Source organism: Lepidochelys kempii, chromosome 9, assembly GCF_965140285.1.
Source record: "Lepidochelys kempii isolate rLepKem1 chromosome 9, rLepKem1.hap1, whole genome shotgun sequence".
Taxonomy (NCBI): Eukaryota; Metazoa; Chordata; order Testudines; family Cheloniidae; genus Lepidochelys; species Lepidochelys kempii.
This window is the reverse complement of record NC_136388.1, coordinates 75,520,985-75,538,951: the sequence shown is the minus strand read 5'-3', so window position 1 is coordinate 75,538,951 and position 17,967 is coordinate 75,520,985. Positions and strand designations below refer to the sequence as shown.

Below are 17,967 nucleotides of genomic sequence, written 5' to 3'. Positions count from 1 at the left end.
GACCTTCCCTCTTATCCCATGACAGCTTACTTTGTGAAAGAGCCTTTGGTGAGGGACCTTGTCAAAGGCTTTCTGAAAATCTAAGTACACTATATCCCCTTGTCCACATGCTTTTTGACCCCCTCAAAGAATTCTAGTAGATTGGTGAGGCATGATTTCCCTTTACAAATACCGTGTTGACTCTTCCCCAGCAAATTACGTTCATCTGTGTGTCTGACAATTTTGTGCTTTACTATAGTTTCAACCAGTTTGCCTGGTACTGAAGTCAGGCTTACGGGCCTGTAATTCCTGGGATCATCTCCGGAGCCCTTTTTAAACATTGGCATCACATTAGCTATCCTCCAGTCATTTGGTACAGAACCTGATTTAAATGATAGGTTACAAACTACAGTTAGTAGTTCGGCAATTTCACATTTGAGTTCCTTCAGAACTCTTGGGTGAATTCCATCTGGTCCTGGTGACCTATTACTGTTTAGTTTATCAATTTGTTCCAAAACCGAACCTCAATCAATGACAGTTGCTCAGATTGTCACCTAAAAAGAATACTCAGGTTTGGGAATTTCCCTCACATCCTCAGCCATGAAGACAGATGCAAGAATTCATTTAGTTTCTCCGCAATGGCCTTATCATTCTTGAGTGCTCCGTTAGCATCTCGATTGTCCAGTGGTCCCAGTGGTTGTTTAGCAGGCTTCCTGCTTCTGATACTTAAAAAAAAATTTGCTATTACTTTTTGAGTCTTTGGCTAATTGTTCTTCAAATATTTTTTTGGCCTTCCTAATTATATTTTTATAATTTGCCTTTATTTGCCAGAGTTTATGCTCCTTTCTATTTTCCTCAATAGGATTTAATTTCCACTTTTTTAATGGATGCCTTTTTGTCTCTCACTGCTTCCTTTACTTTGTTGTTTAGCCACGGTGGCACTTTTTTGGTGTTCTTACTATTTTTTTGAATTTGGGGTATACATTTAAGTAGAGCCTCTACTATGGTATCTTTAAAAAGTTTCCATGCAGCTTGCAAGGATTTCACTTTTGGCACTGTACTTTTTAATTTCTGTTTAACTAACTTCCTCATTTTTGTGTAATCCCCCTTTCTGAAATTAAATGCTACTGTGTTGGGCTGCTGTGGTGTTTTCCCTGCCACAGGGATGTTAAATGTAATTATATTCTGGTCACTATTACCAAGCGGTCCAGCTGTATTCACCTCTTGGACCAGATCCTGTCCTGCACTTAGGACTAAATCAAGAATTGCCACTCCTCTTGTGGATTCCAGAACTAGCTGCTCCAAGAAGCAGTCATTTAAGGTGTCAAGAAACTTTATTTCTGCATCCCGTCCTGAGGTGACATGTACCACCAGTTGAAATCCCCCATTATTATTGAGTTTTTTATTTTTATAGCCTCTCTAATCTCCCTGAGCATTTCACAGTCACTATCACCATCCTGGTCAGGTCCCTACTGCTATATTCTTATTCTTAGAGCATGGAATTACTATTCGTAGAGATTCTATGATACAGTTTGGTTCATTTAAGGTTTTTACTTCATTTGATTCTACGTTTTCTTTCACGTATAGTGCCACTCTGCCACCAGCACGACCTGTTCTGTCCTTTCGATATAGTTTGTTCCCTGGTATTACTGCGTCCCATTGATTATCCGCATTCCACGAAGTTTCTGTGATGCCTATTATATCAATATCCTCATTTAATACGAGGCACTCTAGTTCACCCATTTTATTATTTAGACTTCTAGCATTTATATACAAGCACTTTAAAAACTTGTCACTTTTTAGCTGTCTGCCATTACATGATGTAATTGAATGGGATTCTTTTTCATTTGACTGTTTCTCATCAGATCCTACCTGTACTTTATCCTCGTCCATTCTCTCCTCTTTACTAGGACATAGAGAATCTCCATTAATAAATCCTCCCCTAAGGGATGCCTCTGTCCAAACCACGGTGCTCCTTCACACCTGTCAGCTTTCCCCCCACCCTTAGTTAAAAACTGCTCTATGACCCTTTTAATGTTAAGTGCCAGCAACCTGGTTCCATTTTGGTTTAGGTGGAGCCCATCCTTCCTGTATAGCAGGGGTGGCCAAGCTGAGCCTGAGAAGGAGCCAGAATTTACCAATGTACATTGCCAAAGAGCCACAGTAATACATCAGCAGGCCCACATCAACTCCCGCACCCATTCCCAGCGCCTCCCACCCACTGTGAGCCCCACCCATCAGTGCCTCCTGCTCCCTCCCTGCATCTCCCGATCAGCTGTTTCGTGGCGTGCAGGAGACAGCGGAGGGGAGGGCGGAAAGGAGTGAGGGCATGGCAAACTCAGGGGAGGGGATGCGAAGGGGTGGAGTCGGGGCAGGGTCTGTGATAGAACCAGAGGTTGAGCAGTGGGCGCCCCCCGGCACATTGGAAAGTTGGCACCTGTCGCTCCTGCCCCAGGGTCGGTGCCTATACAAGGAGCTGCATATTAACTTCTGAAGAGCCACAGGTTGGCCACCCCTGCTGTATAGGCTCCCCCTTTCCCAAAAGTTTCCCCAGTTCCTACTAAATCTAACCCCCTCCTCCCTACACCATCATCTCATCCCCGCATTGAGACCCTGCACTTCTGCCTGTCTAACTGGCCGTGCACGTGGAACTGGAAGCATTTCAGAGAATGACACCATAGAGATCCTGGACTTCAATCTCTTACCTAGCAGCCCACATTTTGCCTCCAGGACCTCTCCCCTATCCTTCCCTATGTCATTGGTACCTACATGTACCACGACCACCAATTCCTCCCCAGCACTACACATAAGTCTATCTAGATGTCTTGAGAGATTCGCAACCTTCGCATGTGGCAGGTAAGTCACCATGTGGTTCTCCCAGTCATCGCAAACCCAGCTATGATCAAATCTCCCACAAATATTACCTATCAACCATTCGCTGATCAGAACCTTTTCTCGGGCTTAATGGGTATTCTTTTCTAGTGTAGAAAGGACCTTAGAAAGTGGGAAAACAGTGCCTGGAGCAGGGCCATCCCTAGCTATTTGGGGGAGGGGGCTGGCCTCAGGCCTCCATGGGAGGGGGGTGCTGGCCACTTGCTGCAGGAAGTGGAGTGACCCTGCCCTAGCCTGCTCTGCTCCCCTGGCTCCCAGCCACACTGCCGGTGAGTGCTGGGGGGCGGTTCCCCGCTCCCCCCAAGCCTGGGAGCCAGGGGAGCGGAGCAGGCTGGGGCCGGGTCACTCCACTTTCCGCAGGAAGTGGCCAGCCCCCTTCCTACCCCCGTCCCCCACGGAGGCCTGGGGCCAGCTCCCCCAGCTCCCACCCGTGGAGAACCACCCCCCAGCACTCACTGGTGGCGCAGCTGGGAGCCAGGGACGCAGAGCAGGCTGGGGCTGGGTCACTCCACTTACCATGCCGTGAGTGCAGGGTCGGGCCTGGCTGCAATCTTCAGGGGAGTGGGGGTAGGGCTGGGGCGGGAAGACGCAGGGTTGGGGCGGAGCAGGGGTGGGGCCTGGGAAAGAGCCAGAGCAGTGGCTGGAGCAGCACACAGCTGCACAGGGCACCCAAATTTCCTGGTGCCCTACCCAGCTGCGTGCTTTACGTATGGGTAAGGACGGCCTTGGCCTGGAGCATAGCGTATAGCAGTGAGGTTTTGAAAGTGATCCGGTCTCCAGCTGGCACCTGAGCGTCTAGACATCTTGGGCACTGAGTGCTGAGAGCATATTTGGAAAGAGCACATCACAATCTGCTTTGACAATCCCCTTTCTCAGTACCCACAACTTGGTGGAAAATACAATGCAGAGCTTCCAACAGAGGCATTTTGAAATTTCCCCTGAAGGGGACTTGCCCAAGGTCATACAGGAAGTCTGTAGCTTTCAGCCAGGAATAGCATTCTGGTCTTCAGGCTTCTAGTACTGTGCTTTTACCACAAGATCTTCCTCCTCCTCTATGTCATCTTAAACAAATACAAATACAGTCTGACAGTAGAACAACAATGGCTAACTGGAGATATGCATTTCTATTAATTGAGCCTTTCTGTACATAAATATTGCCTATTCTAATATCTATCTTCTAAATTTTATTGTTAGTTTCTCATTCATTGTACATGTATAGAAAAAGCTTGGCAAATATACAATTAATTAGGTATATTTTTAAAGGTAAAATGCAAGTCTAAGATGATGAGATATATTTCCCTCTAGATACATAAGGATGTATATGAGCTTCCTGAATGTTGAGATCATGTGTGAATTCCTAAATGAGAACAATAGTATTTCTTGTACAATCCACATTTCTAAATGCACCGTTCAAGGGAGGTCTAAGAGCAACAGACATATTAGTCCAACTCCATTGACATCAACAGAGGTTTAGTGATTTAGACTGGCTGAGTATCTGTCCCCATATGTGAAAACACACCAGGAAAGATAGTTTCTTTGGGGGAAAAATGGGGGGTGGGCAAGGGCAGATAAAGCATTCCACCAAGAATTTGTAAAATATATATTTTTCAAGTGTTTCGGCCTGGTTGCCTGAGTTCCTCCTGTCAAGTGATAAGCAGCCTTGATTCCCATTAACTTCAGCTGAATCTCATGGTGGTCAGCATCTTATGAAGGTGCTCAACATCTTGCAGCATTGGGCCATTCTAGATTGTGCCTATAGCAACACTTATAATTAAGAATGTCCGACAACTTCCATTATAAAACCCTGTTTTCAATTGTTTCTAATATTGCCCCACTGGGATTTAAATTTGGCATGCTAGGTGTATGTTTCTAGCTGACTTCTAGAAAACTGCAAAAACAATTTAGGCATTTCTCAGAATGAGGCTAGGGAAAAATACATTCCTTTTGCCCATGTTAAAAAAATTCTTATCTTTTTAATTGAGAAGATCTATACATGCCCCATACATTGGAACAAGAAGGTGACCTTTGGCAGGGGGATTGCTCTGATGTTAGGGATGGCCTTCTGCTGTCCCCATGAAAATCTGATGAAATTTGGTCAAGGTATGAGCTTCTGAAAATCTCAATTTGCACATGCTCAGAAGACACTTTCTAGTTTGGCAGCTAAATTCTCTGAAGATTCTATCTGAACTGAGGATGCTCCTTCTGAAGATTGTGGGGGATGAGCAGGATTTTCCCTGCTGTGGCACTGGGCACAGGAGCTGAGTGCAGGGAGATTCTCTCTCTTGTGCTCTCACTGATTCTGCTGGTGCCCAGGGAGTGGGGAGGAGAAGGAGGAAACTGCTTGACAGAATGGTGAGGAGCCAGGATGAGGGGACTACAAAGGGTATGTGATGGGATCCACCGGGGTACAACCTGGAACTGGGGTACTGCTCTGCCCTCTTAACTCTCCAGCCTGGGCTGTCTCTCTCAATGTTTTGCTAGTGACAAGCAGCAAACCCCTCCAGGTGCTGTTATCACTCATGCTCCCTGAGCTACTCTTGAATCACACAGAGAAAGGTATCACTAAATCTCCCCAGCCCTGTACCCCAGAAGCCTGGCCAGTGTAAGTTCATTACCCAGTCCGCCCCTCCCTCAATGTAGAGAGGGCACGTGCTAGTCTTTGTAAACTGAGCAGAGATTTCCCAATCACTTCAATCAAAACACACTGTTTTAGGTTAAACATATAACAGATTTATTAACTACAGAAAGATAGATGTTAAGTGGTAGGCAGAGATAGTTACCAAAGAAAGGTCAGAGATAGTTACCAAAGAAAATAAAAAGGTAAGCATGCAGTCTAAATCTTAAACTTTATTAGTCTAGGCAGTATTTGGGCCAAGTAGTTTTTCTCACCCCACTGGATGTTTCAGGTTGTTTACAGTTCTTAATATACAGGCTTCCCCTTTAAGCCTGGGACCAGTCTCCTCAGTTCAAGTCTCTGTTTTCCAGTGTTCTTGTTGCTTCCAGTGGAGGAGGGGAGGAGAAAGGTAAAGACATGATGCCGCTGTCCCTTATTTTATATCCTCCGTCCATGTGCCTGGAAAACACTAGCCCAGACATGTCCTGGTGTGCTCTGCTGGGTCACAGGGTTGAGCAATCCTCCATTGTGTGATGCTTGCACAACTCTTTTACAGCATTGTAAATCCCTTGATTACAACTCCCCTGCTGATTAATGGTCGTTTACCACCCTCCTGGGAGTGGGTTACCTCCTTTGTTGTCACTGGAGAACTAGCAGTGGAGACTCTCAAACTACAACATATTTCAGTAACAGTCATACAGCAAAATCTCATAACTTCCTACACTCTAATGATATACATATTTTGACAGAACACTGGGTTTCAGCAGATCATGACTTTTCATTTGATATCTTACATGGCGTGCTTTTTATGAAATATAATTATATGTTGGGTGAATACGGGGTTCCAGGGTACGGCTTTGAGATACAGAGTGCCAAAGGTGGAGACTGGGATGAGGAACTGGGAGGTAGGGTATCTGAGACAAGGAGCTGGGGAATTGTGTTGAGGTGCTGATGGGGTTGTAGAACAAAACTGGGATTTGGACATGCAGAGGCTGGACAAGCCAGGGGCAGAAGAGGTCAGGCATTGAGGGTACAGGGGTAGAAGGATCTGTAACCAGTAGAACACCCTCCCCATAAAACCTGGAATAAAACCCAGTATTCCTGGGCCTCAACATTCATCTGTTGTCAGCAAACAGCTGTGAAACCAACCGAAGGGAGTTAAATACTCAACTTCCACTGAATTCCAGTGAGAGTTGGGCACCTGTTTCCTTTAGGTGTCTTGAAAACTTCAGTCCTGCTGTTTATGTTCCTCACCTTAATACCATACTTTCTGTCTTAGGTATGTCTACACTGCAGTTAAAGGTGTGATTGCCACATGAGTAGTCATGTGTGACAGATATTAAAACCGCATACAGTATTTTTCGGGCAACATATTGTATGAAGTTTATGTATCACAGTGGGCCAGAGATTGTATGTATGGTTGTGCTCTGTTCCATGGGGGAGGGTTATTGCAACTCCTTCAGGAATCAAAAACAGTAGGGGGTGCTTGAGGTGAATCACTTAGGTTCTAAACACCTCCAGAGAATTACCACTCCCAGAGAATCTTGCATATACTGGTTCAAACTAGGTTTTCCAGAGAGCAACAGACAAAGAAAGGGCTTTGGCATAAAAAGGCTTCATTCAAATTGACTCAGGGCCTTCTTTCTGGTCCAGCAAACAGACAGGACCTGCTGTCTTAAGCAGGATCACAACTCTTGCAGAAGGATTGAAAAGACTTTGGCCTATTAGGGCCCCATAAGATTGATGGGTGACCTCTGGTAAGGTGTTTACATGCATATAGGAACTTCTGTTTTTTTACATGTTTTCTCTATAATGCTTTTGCCTTAAGAATAAATGGGCTTATTTAGAAAGAGCTGTGTAGTAATTTGTGATTACTGGCAATAACCTCAGAGAGAAAGCAAAGCACAGGCCTGCCCTTTTGGCAGACTGGCTTGTTGGGGATATCACAGTGTAAGGCTGGGAGATGTGCAGCCTTAAAACCTACTCAGAAAGGAGACAGACTTGGGTCTCTGCCCAAGAAAGGTGACATCTGGGAACCAGAAATCTTATGTGGGTGCCCTTGAGTGACCATGTAGAGGGAAGACTTGTGCAGTTACCCTGAAACTGTGACAATATAAATATATATATTAGTCTTGCTGGTAATACTGAATCTCAGCTGAACTCATCAATGTGGTGTAATGGGGTATCCAAACCCCACACTGGGCTGAAAGAGGTTAAAGGACAGTACTGAGCCCTGGTAGCCCCATCCCTCCATCCCTGCAGACCATGCTCCAACTGGAGAAGAGGTTGAAAAGGGAGCAATCCCATTTAGAAGGGGGAGGTTGAGGAACCTGACAGACTTATCCTGAAGGCTCCTGAGAAGGGTGCTGGAGAAGCCTCCCTGAAGGAGTATGACTGTATGCTGAGTCCGTTTGGGGTAATGGTTTGGTTACCTTTTCCTTTTCTTTTCACTGTATCTGGGACTGACCACTGAGAGAGGAAAGCAGCAGCAAGAAGTGACCAAGGGGAGGTAACTCAGAGGGCACCTTTGGGGGCCAGGCACTGTCTTAGGGCCCTGGGTCGGAGCCTAGTGGAGTGGGTGGGCTCAGGCTCCCCTACCACTGCCCTTACTACAGGAGGGACTTGAATCACCTATACTGCTCACTGTACCTCTGAGTAGAGGTGAGCCAGCACTGTGAGACTGACTCTCTGGGAGAGGGTAGTAGGTGAGCTTACCACTAGGCAATCTTAACCCACAAGGACCCTATTACAGGGGGTGTTATGGGGCCCTGAAAGAAGGTAGATGTTTAGATATAAGAGAGCAGTAAAACCACAGCAATATGGTAAGTGACTGACTGTATGTACAGAATTCAGTTCTTACAGAGGAAAGATAGTGAGTGGGCTGTGACTGAAAAAGCAAGAGATCTTCTATCTTCTATGAAGAAACTGACAGCAAAGACAGCTGATAGAATCTAGCAAATTAATATCTCCTGGAATTATATTATATATGGAATCATATTATATATATGGAATTATATATAATATAAATAAAATCAACAAGTAGACTCCTCCACATCAAGGGTCTAGTCAAGCACTCCTTTCTTACTCAAAACTCCCACTGACTCTATTTGGAGTTCAGGGAGCACAAGGAATGTAGGATCAGGCCCCTAGCTTCTTAGCGCCTAACAGAAGAGAACATTGCTCTTCCCGTACATTGCTTTCATAGCATTCTAACATTGCTCTTCCTGTACATTGCCCCTAAATTCACATACCCTCACAATCACTTTCTCAACTTGAATAGTTAAATCAGGTCAGGGGTCTGGTGAGAGTGAGAGGTATAATTAAATTCTTGCAGAGTCCAGATGTATTCTGGGAAGTTGTTCGGTACAGGTGCAGAGAATGTGTTTACTGATGGTGAGAGGAAAAAAATAGGAGCAGTGGGAAAGTCACCCATGTCTGCACCCAACCTTGTGAAGGGCTGTCCTGTGCCATTTGGGCGGCCATGACCTAACCTTTTACCTGTGTAGTTATAGTTCAAACCAAAGACTTAAAAGAAATTAATTGGCTACAGTTCTAGCTCAGGGATACTGGGAATATGAAGACTAAGGGCCAGATTGATCTGTTACATCTTTATAAATTCAGAACAAGCTCATTGACTTCAAGCATAAATGAGATCAGAATTTGGCCCTCGGAAATGCAAACGGAGAAACCCACCTTAAAGGATAAATAAAGCTCTGTGGTTCTGGTCCTGCTGCAGTGAAGTCAGTGGGAATGTTAACACTGATGTTAATGGGAGCAGAAACAGCCACTAAGTGCATTGAGCTGTAACAGACGGAGAAATCTGCAGATGCCTGCCTACTCTGATAATTATTCAAGGAATCAGGTAGAAGAAGAGTAGGTAATTTGGGAATTACTATACTCAAGGGGAAAATATTTTTTTCTGCTAATCTATTTTGCCTCTTTTCACAATGCCTGTTTTAGTAACGTAAGCAAGGGGCTGTATAAATGCATATTCTTACTTCTTATGACTGTGGAGCGTATGTTCCACTTTGATTCTGTGCATTTTGACATGTGTCAAAGGATTATCTGTATTGTTTTTTCCCCAGTATGCGTTAAACTATTTTTAATCCATATTTTCAACTGAAAACTCATCTCCGTGCTTAGGAAGTGCATCCTCACAGCAGAATACTTCGAGTCGGGGAAAGCATAGTATTTCCTGACTGGCAGTATGCACATGCCAGAAAATCTGAAACCCAATGGGAAATGCAGGAAAGGATTTCTCCACTTTGAGTTCCAGTCCTCACGCTCAAACCCATCCAGAAACACTCCTCAGGCACTGTGACCTGAATCCTGGAGGATGTTAGGTGCTAAGGCTCTTTAGGAAATCCCACTCAGTGCCTACCTGCAACTTTCAACACCTACATACCCTCAAAAACCATGCCCATAGTGGCCGCTCTTGTGCCAACACCAACGAGGGCCTGTGGAATAGAGTTTTCAAGGAAAGTGGTGGGAGCCCCATCTCTTGAGATGAGAGCCAGGAGGAAAATATTCAGCAGATAATTTTTGAAAAATAATATATTTGTATTCAGTAAATTACCTGAGGATAATTTCTTTCCATTTTTCCTGGATCCACAGATTTTAAGGACAGAAGGAAAGGACCATCTAGTCCAGTGGTTTTCAACCTGTGATTCGTGGATCCCTAGGGATCTGCAGACTATGTCTAGGGGGTCATTACCATAAAACAGTGGTATTCAACCCGTGGTCAGCAGACCCCTGAGGGGCCCCAGACTATGTCTAAGATTTTCAAAGGGGCCACATATCCATTCAAAATTTTTTAGGGGTCTGCACATGAAAAAAGGTTGAAAACCACTGATCTAGTCTGATTTATATAATACATTTGCCGAGCTTTACTTGACACAAGATTAGACTAGATAAAGCACTAGACATTGCATTAGAGGCCAATTCTGCCTTGAGTACGGGATGGGCTTTCTATCATTGTAACTCCATTGACACAGAAGACTTGGGTGCAGTGTTCTTCTGACAGTCTACCTTTGTCATTATTAACACCTGAATGGAAACCTCTCTGTAATTTCTCTCTGTGAATCCTGTTTATTTGTATGTACTCTTTTGTGAAGGAAATGCATGACATGCAATGCTTAATGGAAAGCATGACTCTTGTGTACTGACATGTCCTTTGCAGTTTAGCTTTGGTGTCTGGATAATGAGGAAATCATGTGAAATGATTCATACTGAAGCTGTAAACTGGAAGGAATTTGAAATGAAATCAGTACAAGAGCAATTTTGAGGAATAGCAAACTGATAATAGAAGCAAGCTGAAGGAGCAGAATTATTTATTTCTGTTCCAAATTAACTTTTATTATTACATTGAGTTCATATGAGAATAAAATAATAATAATAAAGTGTTTTTCTGTAGCACCTTTCAGTTAAGGATTTCAAAGTCTTTTACAACATCAAATAATTACACCATCCATTCTATTCCCCTTGGAGTGCAGGATCCCTACAATAAAAGTTACCCACCTATACAAGGTACAAACTTGAGAGTAACATTTAGGTATCCTGAATTTTTTCTAAACTAGAGAAAAATTATAGGAGTTCAGCTGTGTCTTCAGTGCTTGTATTTGCAAATGTAATACAGAAGCCTGGAGAATTTCCACGGATGAATATTATTATTAGCTGGCCAATGCACTGATAGGGATCAGGACAGAGCCATGGGAAGTCAGAGCTGCTTTCTGTATTTAGGTTCAGTCCCTTGTTAAAGTTCCCCCTTCTGGGGGGAATGAGAAAAAGTGCAGCTCTCCCAAATGCCTCCCAGTTATGTAAAACAAAACATGTCGCTCTCAATTCTGACCAATACCCTGTGCAATTCTACGGGGGAGCAATGGGGTAAGTCAGCAGAAGCTGGATCATGTTTTTTTAGATATTGCTATGCAGTTTAGCCACAAAGGGATCATTAGTCAAACAGTGTGATTGCTAACTTTTATTTTCCCTTACTGTTGGACTCCATATCATGGACTGAGTATCTGTGAATTACCAACAGGAAATCAATTTGAATCCTCTGGAATTAGTAATTCTGGTATGAAAGTAAACTTGTGCTCATTGAAGCTGAGGATCTTAACTTTATATGAATCATTATGAATTGCTAATTAAGCTACAATGAGCTTCCATACTTTTGTATTAGTGTTTTCTACAAGGTCTTCAGGTCTTATTGTTTCCATAATGTTACAAGTTCTGAATAGATTTTGTAAGCTTCAAGTCACTGTATGCAATTGGAATTCCTTGTATGGTATTCATTCAGTGCTTTGTTTTTACCTATTGGATCTGATTTATAAATTATTATATTGATCCCTTGAAAATTATTAACAATTAAACTAGTTTGAGTGTGAGTGCTTGGAAGATGTGGTAGTTCACTGTTCTCAGAGGGTAGACGGTGAGGTCCTAACACTGGTTACAGAAGTATAGCAATTCTTTCTGATTGTTCTGTTTTGCATTAAGGGATTTACCAGTGTTTCCTCTGGAATGTGGAAATTCACTCATTATGTAAAGCTGCTACTAATGCAAGCTGGGCTAATGTAATCTTTGACCTTGAAATCCCACTTTGAAAACTTTTTTATTTTGTGCAACAGTATGATTACCTAATATCCTGTGCTATTATTGTCTAGTGGTTAGAACAGAGGAATGGAATCATTTCTGCTTTTCGTTGCCAGATTTGCAGATGACACTCTGCAACCTTGGACATTTTATTTATTTAACCTCTTTGCACCTCAGTTTATAGCCTCCTATAGAATGGATATAAAATTACCTGCCTCTCAAGCCTGGTCTACACTATGAGGTTAGGTGGAATTTAGCCACATTAGGTCGATTTTATAATGAATGCGTCTACACAACCAACCCCCTTCCACCGACCTAAAGGCCTCTTAAAATTGACTGCTGTACTCCTCCCTGACGAGGGGAGTAGTGCTAAAATCGAACTTCCTGGGTTGAATTTGGGGTAGTGTAGACACTGTGCTGTGCAATTTGATGGTATTGGCCTCTGGGCACCATCCCAGAGTGCTCCAGTGTGACCGCTCTGAACAGCACTTTCAACTTCGATGCATTAGGCAGGTACACAGGAAAAGCACCGGGAACTTTTGAATTTAATTTCCTGTTTGGTCAACATGGCGAGCTCAGCAGATCACTCAGCAGGTGATCATGCAGTCCCAGAATCGCAAACGAGTTCCAGCATGGAGCGAACGGGAGACTCTGGATCTGAATGCAGTATAGGGAGAAGAATCTGTGCAGGCAGAACTCTGATCCAGCAGAAGAAATGCTGATATATATGCCAAAATTGCACAAGGCATTGTGAAGAGAGGCTACACCAGGAATGCACAGCAGTGCTGCATGAAAATTAAGGAGCTCAGGCAAGCCTACCAAAAGACAAAGGAGGCAAATGGTCGCTCCGGGTCAGAGCCCCAGACATGCTGCTTCTATGATCAGCTGCATGCCAGTCTAGGGGGGGACCCTACCAGTACCCCAATACTCTCCGTGGACACCTGCAAGGTGGCAGCCTCACGCAACACAGATGAGGATTTTTTGGAGGAGGAGGAGAATGCGCAGCAGGCAAATGGAAAATCCTTTCTCCCTGGCAGCCAGGACCTCTTCATAGAATCAGAGAATATCAGGGTTGGAAGGGACCTCAGGAGATCATCTAGTCCAACCCCCTGCTCAAAGCAGGACCAATCCCCAACTAAATCATCGCAGCCAGGGCTTTGTCAAGCCTCACCTTAAAAACCGCTAAGGAAGGAGATTCCACCACCTCCCTAGGTAACCCATTCCAGTGCTTCACCACCCTCCTAGTGAAAAAGTTTTTCCTAATACCCAACCTAAACATCCCCCACTGCAACTTGAGACCATTGCTCCTTTTTCTGTCATCTGCCACCACTGAGAACAGTCTAGATCCATCCTCTATGGAACCCCCTTTCAGGTAGTTGAAAGCAGCTATCAAATCCCCCCCTCATTCTTCTCTTCTGAAGACTAAATAATCCCAGTTCCCTCAGCCTCTCCTCATAAATCACGTGCTCAGCTCCCTAATCATTTTTGTTGCCCTCCGCTGGACTCTTTCCACTTGTCCACATCCTTCTTGTAGTGTGGGGCCCAAAACTGGACACAGTACTCCAGATGAGGCCTCACAAATGCCGAATAGAGGGGAATGATCACATCCCTCGATCGGCTGGCAATGCTCCTACTTATGCAGCCCAAAATGCCGTTAGCCTTCTTGGCAACAAGGGCACACTGTTGACTCATATCCAGCTTCTTGTCCACTGTAACCCCAGGTCCTTTTCTGCAGAACTGCTGCCTAGCCACTCGGTCCTTAGTCTGTAGCAGTGCATTGGATTCTTCCGTCCTAAGTGCAGGACTCTGCACTTGTCTTTGTTGAACCTCATCAGATTTCTTTTGGCCCAATCCTCTACTTTGTCTAGGTCCCTCTGTATCCTATCCCTCCCCTCCAGCGTATCTCCCACTCCTCCCAGTTTACTGTCATCTGCAAACTTGCTGAGAGTGCAATCCACACCATCCTCCAGATCATAAATGAAGATATTGAACAAAACTGGCCCCAGGACCGACCCTTGGGGCACTCCGCTTGATACCGGCTGCCAACTAGACATGGAACCATTGATCAATACCCATTGAGCCCGATGATCTAGGCAGCTTTCTATCCACCTTATAGTCCATTCATCCAGCTCATACTTCTTTAACTTGTTGTCAAGAATACTGTGGGAGACCATATCAAAAGCTTTGCTAAAGTCAAGGAATAACATGTCCACTGCTTTCCCCTCATCCACAGAGCCAGTTATCTCATCCTAGAAGGCAATTAGATTAGTCAGGCATGACTTGCCCTTGGTGAATCCATGCTGACTGTTCCTGATCACTTTCCTCTCCTTTAAGTGCTTCAAAATTGATTCCTTGAGGATCTGCTCCATGATTTTTCCAGGGACTGAGGTGAGGCTGACTGGCTTGTAGTTCCTCGGATCCTCCTCCTTCCCTTTTTTAAAGATGAGCACTACATTAGCCTTTTTCCAGTCATCCAGGACCTCCCCTGATTGTCATGAATTTTCAAAGATAATGGCCAATGGCTCTGCAATCACATCCGCCACCTCTTTTAGCACCCTCGGATGCAGTGCATCCAGCCTCATGGACTTGTGCTCATCCAGCTTTTCTAAATAGTCCTGAACCACTTCTTTCTCCACAGAGGGCTGGTCACCTCCTCCCCATACTGTGTTGCCCAGTGCACTAGTCTGGGAGCTGACCTTGTTTGTGAAGACAGAGGCAAAAAAAACATTGAGTACATTAGCTTTTTCCACATCCTCTGTCACTAGGTTGCCTTCCCATTCAGTAAGGGGTCCACACTTTCCTTGACCTTTTTCTTGTTGCTAACATACCTGTGGAAACCCTTCTTGTTACTCCTAACATCCCTTGCTAGCTGCAATTCCAGGTGTGATTTGGCCTTCCTGATTTCACTCCTGCATGCATGAGCAATATTTTTATACTCGTCCCTGGTCATTTGTCCAAGCTTCCACTTCTTGTAAGCTTATTTTTTTGTGTTTAAGATCAGCAAGGATTTCACTGTTAAGCCAAGCTGGTCACCCGCCAAATTTACTATTCTTTCTTCACATCGGAATGGTTTGTTCCTACAACCTCAATAAGGATTCTTTAAAATACAGCCAGCTCTCCTTGACTCCTTTCCCTCTCATGTTATTCTCCCAGGGGATCCTGCCCATCAGTTCCCTGAGGGAGTTAAAGTCTGCTTTTCTGAAATCCAGGGTCCGTATTTTGCTGCTCTCCTTTCTTCCTTGTGTCAGGATCCTGAACTTGACCATCTCATGGTCACAGGTTCCCATCCACTTTTGCTTCCCCTACTAATTCTTCCCTGTTTGTTAGCAGCAGGTCAAGAAGAGCTCTGCCCCTAGCTGGTTCCTCCAGCACCTGCGCCTCACCCTGGAGACAATACCCTCCCAGGGCCTATTGTTCCCGGATCCTGATGGCGGAGAAGGCACCTCTGGCGAGTGCACATTGTAACGACACTACAGGAGTGAAAAGCAATTGTGTTTAATGTTTGATTTGCCCTAAATAATTGGGATGCATTCGCAGCCAGTACAGCTAATGGAAAAGTCTGTTAATGTGTCTGGGGATGGAGCGGGAATCCTCCAGGGACATCTCCATGAAGTTCTCCTGGAGGTACTCTGAAAGCTTTTGCAGAAGGTTTCTGGGGAGGGCTGCCTTATTTCGTCCTCCACGGTAGGACACTTTACCACGCCAAGCCAGTAGTAAGTAGTTTGGAATCATTGCAGCACAAAGCATGGTAGTGACTGGTCCTGGGTTTTGGTCTCATTCATGCAACATTCAGTCTTTATCTTTCTGTGTCTACCTCAAGAGAGTGATATCATTCATGGTCACCTGGTTGAAATGGGAAGTTTTGTAAAGGAACAGTAATCCCCTCTGTTTGGTGATCCCCGACACATTAGACCCCCGGGCATGCTGGGCTGTTTGCACTTGGCTAAAAGGGATCATCCTGGAGAATAGTCACGTGGGGGGAGGGGTGATGCACATCCACCCCAAAACCGCAGCCCCTCCTTTTAAACGGCAACCACAGCCCCTCCTTTTAAATGGCAAACACAACTGGCATTGGTTGCTACAGGAAAGGAGGGTGCTGCAGTTTGAAACCATTCCCACATGTTATGAATGTGGAAGAAGCCAACCCCACGTAACTTTTGGCTTACCAGGGCTGCCTGGAAACCGAATTCCATTGCCCAGCCGCGTGTGATGTGTCACCATACCGGCAGGTGCGCAATATAAAAGGCAAAATGCGACCTTGTACCTAAAACACATGTGCTGTCTGCTGTGAATTGCTTGATTCACTGTGAAAGAGTCTCTCTTTTGTTCTCAGAAATGTATCTTCTTAAAAGTCTACTCTCTCTTTTTTCCCCCATGCAGCTTCAAATGCTTCTATGTTCCCCGCATCAACTCCGTCCCTGAGGCTATTACAGATTAGAAGGCGAAAAAAACCGCACTCGTGATGACATGTTTTCAGAGTTCATACAGTCCTCCTGCACTGATAGGGCACAGCTGAATGCATGGAGGCATTTGGTGACAGAGGACAGGAAAGCATACAATGAGTGTGATCGGAAGACGCAGGAGAAGATGCTGAGGCTAATGGGGGAGCAAACGGACATGATGAGGCATCTGGTGGATCTGCAGGAAAGGCAATTAAAGCACAGACCACTGCTGCAGCCATTGTGTAACCGCCTGCCCTCCTCACCAAGTCCTCACCCAGATGCTCAAGAACACGGTGGGGAGGCTCTGGGCACCCAGTTACTCCACTCCAGAGGATGGCCCAAGCAGCAGAAGGCTGTCATTCAAACAGCTTTGATTTGTAGTGTGGCTACAATAAGCAATGTGGCCTTGTTCTTTCCTTCTCCCCCACCCCACCCGTTATCAAACCCTTTGTACATTGGGGCTTCCTTTTCCTAGTCAGCATTGTCAGTGATCTCAAGTTTTTTTAAATAAATAAAGAATTAATGGATTCAGAACAATAGGGACTTTATTTCCTGTGCCATCTGTGGTTGAAGAGGGGAGGGGGTTTGACTTACAGGGAAGTACATTCACCAAAGGAGATGGCTTTGCATAAAGGACAAACACACACAACTGTCACATCGTAGCCTGGTCAGTCATGAAACTGTTTTTCAAAGCCTCTCTGATGCGCAGCCTTAGTGTGCTCGTCTAATTGCCCTGGTGTCTGGCTGTTCAAAATTGGCCACCAGGCAATCTGCCTCAACCTCCCACCTGCCATAAATATCTCCCCCTTACAGATATTATGGAGCACACAGCAAGCATCAATAACAATGGGATTATTGCTTTCGCTGAGGTCTAACCTACTCAGGAAACTGCGCCAGCACCCTTTTAAACGTCCAAAGGCACATTCTACCACTATTCTGCACTTGCTCAGCCTATAGTTGAACTGCTCCTTACTTCTGTCTAGGCTGCCTGTGTACGGTTTCATGAGCCATGGGAGCAAGGGGTAGGCTGGGTCTCCAAGGATAGCTATTGGCATTTCAACATCCCTAACGGTAATTTTCTGGTCTAGGAAGAAAGTCCCTTCTTGCAGTTTTAAGAACAGCTGAGAGTTCCAAAAGATGCGAGTGTCATGCACCTTTCCCAACCATCCCACGCTGATGTCAGTGAAACGGCCCTTGTGATCCATCAATGCTTGCAACACCATTGAGAAGTACCCCTTGTGCTTTATGTACTCTTTGGCAAGGTTGTCCGGTGCCAAGATAGGGATATGCATTCTGTCTATCGCCCCACCACAGTTAGGGAACCCCATTTCAGCAAAGTCATCCACTATGACCTGCACATTTCCCAGAGTCACTACCCTTCTTGGCTGAAGGGTATTGATTGCCCTGGCTATTTAGATCATAGCTGCCCTCACGGGAGATTTGCCCACTCTA

General features: G+C 44.9%; 1 protein-coding gene across 4 annotated transcripts in view; it reads left to right on the top strand.

Annotated features, from left to right (window-relative positions):
- LOC140917649 (TLR adapter interacting with SLC15A4 on the lysosome) overlaps window positions 1-17,034 on the top strand; it is a 36,637-nt gene extending 19,603 nt beyond the window's left edge. For 3 of the 4 annotated variants that reach the window (XR_013636275.1, XR_013636277.1, XR_012160940.2), the window contains exon 3: window positions 16,454-17,029. The gene's annotated coding sequence lies outside the window, so the exon portion shown is untranslated. Of the gene's footprint in view, window positions 1-11,265; window positions 11,369-16,453 lie in introns of those variants that run through there. The other variant, XR_013636276.1, reaches the window with a different exon arrangement.
- The last annotated feature ends 933 nt before the right edge of the window (window positions 17,035-17,967 follow it).